Here is a 14,038-nt window from a genome sequence, read left to right on the forward strand (position 1 = left end):
TTATCAAATTTGCAGATGACACCAAATTAGGAGGAATAGCTAATACCCCAGAGGACAGGATCAAGATTCAAAATGACCTGAATAGACTAGAAAGCTGGGCCAAAGCTAACAAAATGAAATTCAACACGGAGAAATGTAAGGTATTGCACTTAGGGCAGAAAAATGAAATGCACAGATATAGGATGGGAGACACACTGCTGAATGAAAGTACATGTGAAAGAGTTCTAGGAGTCCAAGTAGACCATAAGTTGAACATGAGTCAACAGTGTGATGCGGCAGCTAAAAAGGCCAATGCAATTTTAGGCTGCATCAATAAAAGTATAGTGTCAAGATCAAGAGAGGTAATAGTGCCACTGTATTCTGCTCTGGTCAGGCCCCACCTGGAATATTGTGTCCAGTTCTGGGCACCACAATTCAAAAAGGACATTGAGAAACTGGAGCATGTCCAGAGGAGGGCGACTAAAATGGTGAAAGGTCTGGAAACCTTGTCCTATGAGGAACGACTCAGGGAGCTGGACATGTTTAACCTGGAGAAGAGAAGGTTAAGAGGTGATATGATAGCCCTGTTTAATTATTTGAAAGGATGTCATATTGAGGAGGGAGCAAGCTTGTTTTCTGCTGCTCTAGAGAACAGGACCCAGAACAATGGATGCAAGCTCCAGGAAAAGAGATTCCACCTGAACATTAGGAATAACTTCCTGACAGTAAGGGCTGTTCAACAGTGGAACAAACTCCCTCGGAGTGTAGTGGAGTCACCTTCCTTGGAGGTCTTTAAGCAGAGGCTGGATGGCCATCTGTTGGGGATGCTGTGATTTGGATTTCCTGCATGGCAGGGGGTTGGACTGGATGGCCCATGCGGTCTCTTCCAACTCTATGATTCTATAATTCTATGATTCTATCTTTTAGGAATGTTGGAAGATAAATTGGAAAGAAGGTTTGGAAAAAAAATATTTTTTATATAGTAAGAATAGCAAGGCTAGTTTTTGTTCAGAAATGGAAAAGTGGAGGAATCCCAAATCAAGATGGTTATTTAAACTGCATGGCATGATAGAGATAGATAGGTTAGCTCAACTATTAAAATGTAGTTCATTAGAACAATTAAATAAGGAATGGTGCATGGTAATAAAGTTTTTGAAAGATAGATGGGGAAAGATGGCAGTATTGAATTTACAGAGCAATTAAAGACCCAATTGTAAATATAGGATTTTTTTTTTGTAGGAATAGACTGTGTAGGTAAAATATAAGAGATGAATTAGAGATGAAAACATTAGAGAAAGTAGACGGTGTTCGACAAAGATATAGACTGTAATTGAAAGTCAAAGAGAAAATAAGAAATAAACATATTGGTAGGAGGAAGGAGGTATGAGAGAAAGGAGATATGAAAGATGTAATAAATTAGAGAAGGTATGTGTAAGTGTAAGAGGGCTTGAGTAGATGATAAGAGGAAAGGAGTAATGAAAAGAGGAAAGAAGCTTGGTTAAAGATGAGGAAGAAGGGATAAAAAGAGGGGTAGTGAAAGTAGGAAGTTGAAGTGGAATTGTGAGTAGGAAGTATGAGGAAGTGTGTGGAAGGAGATGGAGGAAGGAAGGAAGGAGAACAAGGGATGAAAATGGAATGGAAGAGGTGTTGAGGGAATAGGAAAGAAAAAGGAAAGAGGAAGAATTAAAATGAGGGTATGATTAAGTATTGAGAGTATAGGGTTGCATATATATAATTATATGTAATTATATGTAGTGATGTGTATGATGATATTTTATATTATTTGTTTTGTAACGTGATATGTAGTGTGTGTATGTCTGTATGTATGTGTAATGATATTTTTTATATTTAATACACATTTCTATAAAAATTATGTTTTAAATATGTTTTTAAGCATTTTTAAAATTATACTGGTATTCAATTCCCTTTTTATTGTAGTAAATTAATGGTTTAGTGGCATCTTTGTTGGATTATTTTAAGCTGCCTTGAATCCCATATTTGGAAGAAAGGTGAGATATAAATTAAATATAAATAAATAAATAAAGGGTGAGGTGGGAGACAGGGTGGGATGATAATATCTTTTGTAACCCAGACAGGTGGCTAGTTCTAATATTTGGTCACCTTCAGCTTGTAATTCTGTCTTGAATCCAAATAACCGATCAGTAATCACCAAACAGTGGTAACGGTTGTATATCCTCCTGAACAGAAACATCTTGACCATGGGTTACCACTTATCATGATCTCATATACCTTACCTTAGCATAAGAATTTGTACATGGTATTTGCATAAGGTAGATCACTATGTATTTAATTCAACATAAAATGATGTGTATTGTACAGAAAAATGTCATGGTATGATTTGCGGAAGGTTCATCTTTAATACTGTTATAATATTATAATCATGATGTGAGACATGTGGACAATGGATGGGAAAATATATACACTAGTTTTTAAGCTTGCTTTGTTTATATACTGTACGGATCCTGTGTGTTTCTAACACTGGACATTATCAGATGGGGAAAATCGGGGAAGAAGAAGTCATACTCCTGGCAAACTTGTGTGACTGCGCTGAAAATTTTCCAACACATCGCTCTTATTCAGGACTTAACCCATGAAGATCCAGGAATGCTCCAACAACAAACCATTCCTGGGACTTCCCCGTTTTGTTGTTCAGTTTGTTTTAGTGATGTTGTTAAATGCCTTGAGCCCTAATTCTTAGTAGAAAGGCAGGGTACTGATTTAATTAAGTAGATAGTTCAAATATATACATTATTAACACACACAGAGGTGAAAATACACAAAAATCTAATATGCATTTAGATCAAATAGGGCTGACCAAAATGAGTCAGAAACACACATACACACTTCACTAGCCTCAAAATGTGCATTTGGCATTCTTCTTTTTCTAATTGTTTGTGCAATGATGCATCTCAGACATGGGCGAAACAGTTCAAACAGGACGGTAGTTGCCATTTTGTTTCGATGCATGAATATATAGCTGGTAGGTAGAGTAACAATATGTGGACTAGTGGTTTGAGCACTGGACAATGGGGTTCAAATCCCTGCTCAGCCATGAAACCAATTGGGTGACCCTAGTCAAGTCACACACTCTCAGCCTCAGAGGATGGCAATGGCAAACTCCCTCTGAAGAAATTTGCCAAGAAAACCCTGTGATAGGTTGGCCTTAGGGTCGCCATAAGTCGAAAATGACTTGAAGTCACACAACAACAATAACAACAGTAACAATTGCTGCCTTTTTTGTTATTCCTTGTGGGCATGATAGCATTTACATATCCAGGAATGAAACACACACACACACACACTTACCGGTACTTGATTTTATTGACTGGATAGAGCATTCATCCAGGATCTTATTTTCTGTTCACTCAGAAAAAAAAAATCCAACTGTCAAGTATAAAGGGTAAATTGGAATAGCTGCAGGCTATTTCATCTTCAGCATACAAAATAGTTGCCTCTTTTAATCTTATGCTGATAAAAGCAATTACATTGGGAACAGGTCACAAAGAAAGAATCTTTTCCTATATTTTGCTACCCACCCAGCCAGGTACATTTTCTGCTACTAATTTCTGAAGTAGTCATTTTCTTGTTAGCATATCCAGAGGTAGCCATGTTGGCCATACAGCAAAGTACAACAACATTCAAAATCCACAAGATAGCAGTACCTTTATTACACCAACCAAAATGCACAGAATATATATTGCAAATTTTTGAACCTCCACCAGCTTCTTCATCAAGCAAAGGTGTTAGAAAAGAAAAATATAAGAAAGAAAAATACAATGATGTTGGAGACATATGGAGATGAAATATGATGATGTCAGAGTCACAGGCCTACATTTTGTGAAGTTGGTGTTGTTGTTTTTCTCAGTTAAGATAGTGTGTTAGGCGGGTTACAAACCGCCATTAGGGACGTCCTGAGGACGTTCCAGTTTGAAAAAGGGGCGTCTCTTCTAGATGCCTCTTACCCTATCATGGACTCAGTCCGTACAAAATGGTGGCGCCCTGTTCATACGGGCACCACCATTTTGATGTAGCGGATGCTCTGTGTCTGCACGTGGTGCACCGGAAATGACGCCGCGAGTGTGCCCTTTGGCACTCGTGGTGCCTCTTCAGGGGCCTGAGAAGGAGCACGATTTCCATGCTCCTTCTCTGCAGTGTCCGGGAGCCACGCCGTTTAAAGGCTGTGGTTCCCGGACACTGCAAGCGGAGGCAGAGCCAGACTGCTGCTTCTCAGCGGTCTGTAACGCGCCCGAGTTTGTGGCCCCAGGTGCTAGTTTCTGTTTGTTTCCGTTAGGTTGAAATAGAAATTTATTCAGCATGTGTGCATGTATTTATTCAGCATGTCTCTGTGTGTGTATTTACATACATACACACATACATTTACACACATAAAAGTAGGTCCAATGTATTTTTGAAACATTTCTCCTTGAATTTTTGGCTTTATTTCATTAATTTTGGTAAAACTGGTGCTTCAAGACAATTGTGGCATCCATACTTCATCTGATCAAATTACCCAGTATTTCAAAGGCTCTCTTAAAACATACCTGGATCTAGATATGGAAAATATGAAAATACAAAGAGCATCATATACAGTGCGAGGATGCACAGTGTGATAACTATTTCCTAAAAGGTTGTGTGTGTTTCAAGAAGGTAAGTAAAGTGCCCCCTGATGCTGAAATCTGGGTTGGATATGGTGGAAAAGTTTCTTTGCCACCACCACAGTGGATTAGACTTAACTAAAGGGGCAGAGGGGCAACAAAATGAGGGTATATAAGAATTCTAAATGAAATTTTCCTTGCGTCCCCAAATTTCTAGCATTGTAGTAACTTAATCTGTCAGTTGATCATTTAACAGTTCAGTCAGGTGTCCAAAAAAAATGGGGACAAACAAAAATGATCAAAGGACTGTGAACACAGTATATGTTCTAGATGTGAAGAATTTTCACTGTCTCACTTCCTGCAATGCTAGAAATGTGGGGACCGAAAGAAAATTTCATGTTGCAAAGGAGCATCCTTACTTGGGAAGGCAATAGCCCCAGTTCCTCCCCCCAACCTCCAATAGTTACCCCCCTGAACTGCAGTCTTAAAATGAAGTTCTAGTTAAATCTAATTGCAGGTATGCAAAAGTAAGAATGACATGAAATACAGGCCTTTCTCCTCTTCTTCCTCTTCATGAGAAGAAATTTTGAACAGGCTCTTTCTCCAGTGCAAAACGTTTATGAGAACATAAGCAAGACCAGAGCTTCCAGATACAGTAGTTCATTTGGAGGGGAAAGGAAGTTACATGAAATTGTCTATGTAACACATTTTTATTTTTATAAAATATTTTGTTTGTTTGTTTATTTATTTATTTTATAGTTACATGTTTGGATTCAGAGGCATTTCATCTCCAGAAGGTCATTGCTGTTGGGAACTAGGACAATGAAACTGCCGGCAACAGAGCATTCCCTGGAAGACAGGATTAGAAGAAGCAAGGAAGACATGGCTGCAAATTGACAGGATGACATTATAGATCTTTTAACACTAATCCAGCTGTGCAGCCAGTTATTATAGGCTCTCATGATTATATACTGCTGTAATTATATATACATGTGCCATCTACTGGCATTGGTGTGGCTAATATATAAATCCACTAAGTCTGGCTTCTGTATGAGAACGAATTGTTCAGATACAGAAACTAGAAACTAGAACAAATTATACCTTTCTAGCTCTGGTGGCATAGCTGGTTTCTTATCACTGAAGGGTTACACATGATTGGCAGGCCAAAAATAAATGAAGGTCACCAAGAGAATGATGGGAAGGAGTCTGGAACCACAAGAGAAAGACAGTAGCTGGCACCCTGTTCAGTGATTATGGTGTTATATGTCTGTCTTATGCCACCACAGTTCCCTCGTACAGTGGGCCCTTGTTATACGCTGGGGTTTGGTTCCAAGATCCCCCGTGGATAACAAAATCCGTGTATGCTCAAGTCCCATTAAATATAATGACATAGCAAAATGGTGTCCCTTATAAAAAATAGAAAATCAAGGTTTGATATTTGAAATTTATACTTTTTTGAACATTTTCAAACCGTGTATCCATGTCTAAAAAATCAGTGTATAAGAAGGGCCAACTGTATGGTTGTTGCTCATGCAACGTCCAAAAGTCCCCCCCCCCAACTCTGCATTTTCAGCAGTGCAGCCCCCTTTTAAAAGTCCACTTCTATGCTGTCAGAGAATGAGATGATGAATGGACATACATCTAGCTCTCTTTATGTTTTCTCTGAAGACGCAAGCCACAAATGCTGGCAAAATGTCAGGAATAAACTCTACTAGAAAATGGCCACATAGCCCGAAACAGCCACAAAAAACCTATGCTTGCTGGACATGAAATCCTTCAACTTCACATCTCTTTATGTTGTTAGATGCTCTACAGGATTAGAGCTGAACATGTCTCCACTCATCTCCCTGCTCTCCAGCAACATGTAGGGAAGAATGTGCTGCTGGAAAGCTAGGCTTTGGGGGGAAGCATCAGGAGGCAGAGAGACATCTCCCTAGCTACATCTCCCAGTGCAAGCTCTTGGCTACTGTTTGAAAATTCCTCTTAAATACAAGTGGATCTACGCTTGTCCCTCCACATTTGCGACTCTGACTTTTGCAGTTTTGGTTATTCACGGATTTTATTAATATATTTTCGCTAGGAATATCTAGTTCCTCCATAGTGGTAGAAATCAAAGATATAGCTGTGTTAGTCTATAGAATTAGTACGTAGAGAGATCTTGTAGTACCTTTGAGACTAACTGAAAGTAAGAAATTGGCAGCATGAGCTTTCCTAGACTTCAGTCTATTTCTTCCAAATGCATTTGAGGAATTAGACTGAATCTATGAAAGCTCATGCTGTTAGCCTCAAAGATGCTACAAGATGCTACAAGATTTCTCTCTGTGGTCAACTTTAACCAAAAGTTGAACTGAAGGACCTAGAGATTCCTAGAGAGAACACTCAACCAGGCATGAAGTCAAAGGCTGTCATGGCCAGCATCCATTGTATTTTGTGGGTTTTTTGGGCTATTTGGCCATGTTCTAGAAGAGTTTATTCCTGACTCTACTAGGTATTTGTGGCTCCTCCAGAGCAATTCTATGGTCAATGTCTGGCAGATACTGACCACAGAGTTGCACTGGAAGACCTATAGATTCTTAGAGAGGTGTTCTCTCAGGTAAATTTTTTTCTACATTCATGGGGGTCCTGTGCCCCTAACCCCAGTGAATGTGGAGGGACAAGTGTAATCACATTTACCATAAATGCAAGTGAATCTAATCACATTTCTTAGTTTTAGGAAGAGCTAGGGTATCTGTGTGTGCATGTATGTATGCCAAACTAGGAAAAGGGGTGGCACTAGGTGGGCAGTGCCAAATGCTGTGTGCAGTAAGCTTTTAGCACAAACGAAGGCTGCAGTGTCAGTCCCGATTGCATAACACTTTTGAAAACAATGTTATTTTAGTGGAAGAGCAGCCTAGTGCAATAAGACCCTTAGATTAGTTGAGCAATCAGTCCATCACTTTCCCAAGTCCTGAGAATAGCAGTTGTAAATTACAGGAAGAGGTAAGGGTTGCCAAGAAAATCATGGGTGCGTCATAACTGGCAATTCCTCAAAAACTTTGGGGGGAGTCATTGTAGTCAAACTGGTACAAAATAGATGTAACTTACAGTAGATGTGAATGGCCAGTATCCATAGAATCACAGAATCATAGCATCATAGAATTGGAAGAGACTTCAAGGGCCATCCAGTCCAACACCCTGACATGCAGGAACTCACTATCAAAACACCCCTGACAGAAGGCCACCCAGTCTCTGTTTAAAAACCTCCAAAGAAGGAGGTTTGAGGCAGTGTATTCCACTGTTGGACAGCTCTTACCAACAGGAAATTGTTCCTAATGTTCAAGTGGAATCTTTTTCCTGTAGTTTGAATCCATTGTTCTGGGTCCTCTTTTCTGGAGCAGCAGGAAACAAGCTTGCTCTTTCTTCCATATGACATCCTTTCAAATATTTAAATATGGCTATTGTGTCATTCCTTAATCTTTTCTTCTCCAGACTAAACATACCCAGCTTCCTAAGTTACTCCTGATATGGCATGGTTTCCAGACCTTTCAACATTTTGGTCATCCTCCTCTGGACACTCTCCAGCTTGTCAATATCCTTCTTGAATTGTGGGGTCCAGAACTGGACACATATTGCAGGTGATGTCTGACCAAAGCAGAATGAAGTGGCACTATTATTTCCCTTTTGATCCCCTCAAAAACAAATTGCACCGGCTTTGGTGTTTTAGAGATATACTCCTGATTCATGAGATGCAGTGGTGAGGACTGAGAGGACTGTCAGTGCACAGTGAACTATATAATGGACTTGCTTGCCCCCAGGGGCTATGTGGCAGAAAGGCAAACATTCCTCAGGAGATACAGACAGAAAGGTGGAAAAACCAAATACACTAGTGGTGTACTGTAATCATGAGAGTCAGCTGACAATATAAATCAGCACTGCAGATAACAACCCATTTTCAGTCATCAGTTAACATCAAGGTGAGATTCAGAAATCCAAACATTCATATCACACACACACACACACACACACACACACACACACACACACACCCCACTGATTATCATTAAAAATAAAAGAACTAAAAAAATGGAAAATAAAATAAGATTAGGATTTTTAGAAAATGAGAACTCAAAATGAAAAAAAGAGCATAGAAAGCTTGTTTGGCATATGGTACTGGCAGCTAGATTAGTTTACAGAAAATATTGGGAAAATCTCCAGATTCCAAATACTGATGAGTGGTTGGAAAAAAAATGATAGAAATTGCTTAGATCGAGAAACTAATATCATGCCTAGCTATATATGCTAAGGGGAAATGTGGAGGGTTGGCAGTTCCACAAATGCGTATGGTTCTATTAAGGCTGTGGAGGATATCACACGACTGAAATTGGAAGTATAATCCAGTGTCATCCTGAATGCAATCCTGCGTATTCACATTATTGCACGAAAGGTTACCACATGCGATTGCTGGCAGTCCGAACGCACTCTGAACACAATCATGTGTCAATCCACAGTTAAGTATATTCGGTGAACTAGCGAAGTCAGAAACCCTGTTCCTAGGCAACTTTGTTATTTATGTTTAACAATAAAGATTACGTATAAATTAAAATAAAAAAAATGAAAGAACCCTTATAACTCCTGCCCCTCATCCCAGGTTATTTGGATGTAAGGAGTCGGACAAGTAGATGCAGGTAGCTGATGTGGACACTAGGGTTTCATGAAGGTAGAAAGGTGAGGAAACACTGTTCAAGATTAAAGGGCATACATATAAGACTGGGTTTAAGGAGATCTGTATCTTTATAAGCTCTAGTGATTGCTGTACTAGAAGTAGTCCTGTCATATGTCCAGTGAGGTTTCTATTATGCCCTGTGTTCCTTAAAGTCAATATGTGACAGAAGAGAAGAGAACTTCCTACTTCCTTTATCTCTCTTATCTATTCAAATGTTGTTTACCTAATCAAAGTGACAGAGGTTAATTAGACTATAAGTACATTTTGTCCCATATCCTTTTCCTAACAGGAATCAACCAGCTAGTGCTCAAAAACAGGGTGACTCCCAAGCTATTTGACTGACTCAGACAAAATATAAGATGGCATTCCTTTTCAATTCAATGTGCAGAAATCGCCCAGACTGGGGGTTGAATTGTATCTCAATTTGGACAATGGTGTCATATAACATTTGAGGCAGTAGATTAGTTTAAGAGCCTGAAAAGGTTGTGTGGTAAAAGTCAAAAGATTGTCCCAGTTAATGTTCTTAGATCTCAGTGCCTGGCCCTGACTCACCAGACCACAGAAAGAGGAAGAATCTCAGAATAAGAGCACTGCCTTGAAAAACGTATTGTGTTCTTTGATACTTTTTAGTTTAATGGTTTAAGTGGTTAAGACGCTGACATTGTTGATTGCAAGATCAGTAAGTTGTCAGTTTAAGGCCCAGGTGCCGCATGATGGGATGAGCTTCTGTCACTAGCCCCAGCTTCTGCCAACCTAGCAGTTCAAAAACATGCAAATGCAAACAGATAAATTGGTACCACTCGGGGAAGAAGGTAAACAGCATTCTGTGCAATCATGCTGGCCACATGACCATCAGAGTAGTCTCTGACAATGCTGGTTCTTTGACTTAGTAACGGAATTGAGCACCGCCCCTTATGGTCGGACACAGCTTGACAACCTTGTCAATGGGGAATACTGTTATTTTAGTCAAAAAATTGACCCCAAAAACCTACGTTGACTTATCCATGGGTCAATGTAAATTCTATAACTCTTATTAAAAAGGGAACCATCCCCTGCTGAAAGGCAAGAGTGCAGTTTGTTCTGGAAGCACTGACCTCCCCCTGCTCTCTCTTCCATCCAGCCTTTTGTGTGAACCAAAACAGTTATGTCTGCCATAATTTTGTAGGTTCTTTGGCATTGTTTTCCTTTGCTTCATCATTTACAGTAGATCCTTTGTTCATGTCCCTAAGTTTTACCCTCAACATATCCAAGGGTCATATCAAAATCCCCCCAAAACCTGCTCTCAACTTATACATGAGGTCGACTTATAGTCGAGTATGTACGGCACCTTTACCTTTAATGTTTATGTTAATGTTTAATGTATCATGTTTATAGCAATAGTAATAGCACTTACATTTATTTACTTTACAGTGCTAAGCACTCTTTAAGTCAGAGGTTCCCAACTTTTTTGACTTGTGAAACCCTTATTTCTATGGCAGAGCCCCTAAGAGGCCTACCCTATGTCTTATAAGTTAATGGTGTTTAGAAGTACTGTATATATAAAAATACAGCCGCCCCCTCCTTTCTTGCAGACTTAAGGTCTGCAGTCTTGAATATTCACAGAGGGGCAGCCTCTGTTATTTTCAGTAGGGCATACCTCTGCAGCTCATGTCCTGCACATGCTCACGGTCACTTGTCCCATTCAAGCCCATGAGGCCAACCCCTGTTTTCGCAGGGAGGGTTTGTTTATTCTTATTATTTAATTTCATTCAATTTTTATTTTTTGAATTTTCCTGTAGCACCTTGGAAGTGTTAGGAACCCCTGCTCTAAGTGGTTTACAAGCTGGATACTCGTTTTACTGACCTACAAAAGGATGGAAGGCAAAGTCAACCTGTATCATGTATCATGGTGGCAGGATTTTGCTCTGAAATCTCAAGAGCATCTGGGAGAGTGCTAACTCAGCAAACCTGGCAAATCTAGTACTGTTCCTCCTCCTTAGTAGCATCACTCCCTGTCAGGGTTCAGGAAAACCAAGCCATGGTAAGGAGCCGGGCTGAGCAAGTTTGCAACCTCTGCCAGCATGATATCTGGGAGATTCTGGGAACTATAATTCAAACAAATCAAGATTTCCAAGCTCTGGTCCACACTAGCTTTTTGTTTATGTTAGTTTCTATTGTTAATGTTTTTTCTTCCCTACACCAGATTATGAAACTGGAAGAAACCCAGACAAAGAAATAATGTCTACCCAGTTGTCTTGCTAAAACTTTACATAACAATACTGTTTCAAAATTTGATTTATTTTTCCTGTTTGCCCATCACTCTGAGGATGATGGACAGTACTCATAACTTGTTCAATGCCCAGGAGTTTCAAAAAGGATTTCCAAAACTGAGAAGTAAATTGAAACAATTTTACTGGGCACCCCATACAGCCTATACACATTCTGAATGAACAGTTTAGCCAGTTACTGTGCAGTGGGTATAGTTTTACAGCCTGTGACAGCTTTCCCTTTCCCTTTCCTACCAGCTGGTTCTACAATAAAATCAACACTGATATGTGCTCAAGGCTGATTTTAAGTGGAAAATAGCTGTAGCAATCCATGAGGTTTGGCTCCCTGTTTTGCCATTACACACTGGGCAATCTTGCACATGAGTTTCCACATTCTGTCTCAAGCCTAGCCACCAATATTATTTCTTTACCATGTGTAAGGTTTTTTAAAATTCAAAGTGTCCCTCAGTCTTGATGTCATGACACAACTGTAATATTCACCTCTCAATCTTTAAGGTATAAATACTTTGCACCCTTTACCACCACCCTCTCCATTTTGGAACTGTAGTTCATTTGGGTGCTGCTTTGGCCATTCCCCTTGTTCAGCCTCTCTCAACAAACTTTCTGGAGGGATTCTTCCATCAGAGCAGACAACTTTGTTTTCACCGCCTGTAGTCTAGTCATCCCCACCCCCTGCGCCTATTGTGGTTAGGTGAACACTATGTCCACTGCTTCTTCCTTTTGACTCTCATGATGAAACAATCTGGACAGAGCATCTGCCAGAATACTTTCCCCCTGAGTCACATCCTATAATGTGAATTTAAATTTATTGAAGAGTTTGCTCTTCAAATTTGTTTAGGACTTAACCTCTGCAGTGTTTGCAATGTTTTCAAATTATGATGAGTCTAAACTTCAAAAGGGCAGCTAGTCCCTTCTAGCAGTTGGCTCCATACCTCCAGAGCCCCCCCGCCACAGCAGTGGCTTTCTTTTCCCACACTGCCCAATTCAGTTCTGTTCTAGATTTTTTAAAAAAACAAATAGACACACGAACCTTTATCGCATTGGCCCTGGAATGGGCCTGTAGCATTCCAAAACGGAACATTCTGGGGATGGGAGGCAGGGGGAATGCATTTTATCACACAGCAAGAACGCTGCCACTGCCACCGAGCATCCCCATCCCATTCTGGATGTGTTCCCCAGGAGGCGATTTCCAGGAACGCTTCTCAAAATCGTCCCCTCTGGGAGGCATCTGGGACAGGATGGGGATGCTTGATGGTGGCAGCAGCTTTCTCGCTGTGCGATAAAATGTGTTTCCCACCACCTCCTGTCCCCAGAACATTCCGTTTTGGAATGCTACAGGCCCATTACAATGCGATAAAGTTTATGGTCTCACTTGCCCTAGTACATCTTTTTGCAAAAGAACTGCTGTCCAAGACTGCACCACAAATGGTTGACTGGTATCCAGGTGTTTAAGAAAAGGCTCTGAATTAAACAACCCTTTCAGCTATTTAAATGCTTGTTGATATTCAGCATTCTACTTAATTTTGACACTGAGTTTAGCTTTGATCCAGTTTATTTTCTCTCCTTTTCTTTTTGATCACCTGTGCAAAATTGGGAATGAATTGCCTATAAAATGTCTTGGCAGTTACACCGAATCCTTGAGGGTTTTCTATTCAAAGCCTCTGATACCTTTTTCAGATCCATCTCAGTACCATCGGTGGAGATGCAGTATCCCAGATGGTCTAAATTTTCCCCATGAAATTTGTATTTGGAGAGCTGGTTATTTAGCAGTCTTTTTAGCACCTCCTTCACTAGTTCTACATGTGATCTCATGTCTTGCAAATAAATTAACACACCAGCACCCCTTTGTAGAGAAATTCATGAAGGAATTTATTTATCTAATGCAAAAACCTTCCCAGGGCTCCAGTCAACCCAAAAGGCATAACTAGGTGCTAAAACATTCCCAAAGGACAATTAAATGAAGTTTAAAACTCACCCCTTCCTGAATTCATAGAAATACGTGTCTCTCAAATCCACTTCCATAAACTCTTGACCAGTGGCCAGCTGAGCCAACAGGTCCTTCATGAGGAGAAAAGTATATTTATTTGATGTGCAGATAGCATTGAGACCCCTAAAGTCCACAACCAAACTCAGTCCTGTGTCTCTTCTCACAGAAGAAGACTGGAGTGGGCACTGGCGAAGTAGCATGTCTGAAGAATCCCTGTGCTATGTTTTTTATCAGTGAACTCACTAAGAGCAACCATATTCCTAGGAGTCATAGAGTACAATTTAAATTTAGGGAGTTTAGCCCCAGGGTCCAACTCAATTGCATAGTCTAGTTTGTGATGGGGAGGTAACAGATCATTCTCTTTCTCTTTCTCAGAAAATACCTTTCTTAAGTCCAGGTATTCTGTAGGGATGTTTGGGTCCCATTTTTCCTGCACATTTCCCAACATTTCTAGTTCATCTCCAGTCACTACATGCTTTGCTGCCCC

This window comes from Sceloporus undulatus, chromosome 2, assembly GCF_019175285.1.
Source record: "Sceloporus undulatus isolate JIND9_A2432 ecotype Alabama chromosome 2, SceUnd_v1.1, whole genome shotgun sequence".
Lineage (NCBI taxonomy): Eukaryota > Metazoa > Chordata > Lepidosauria > Squamata > Phrynosomatidae > Sceloporus > Sceloporus undulatus.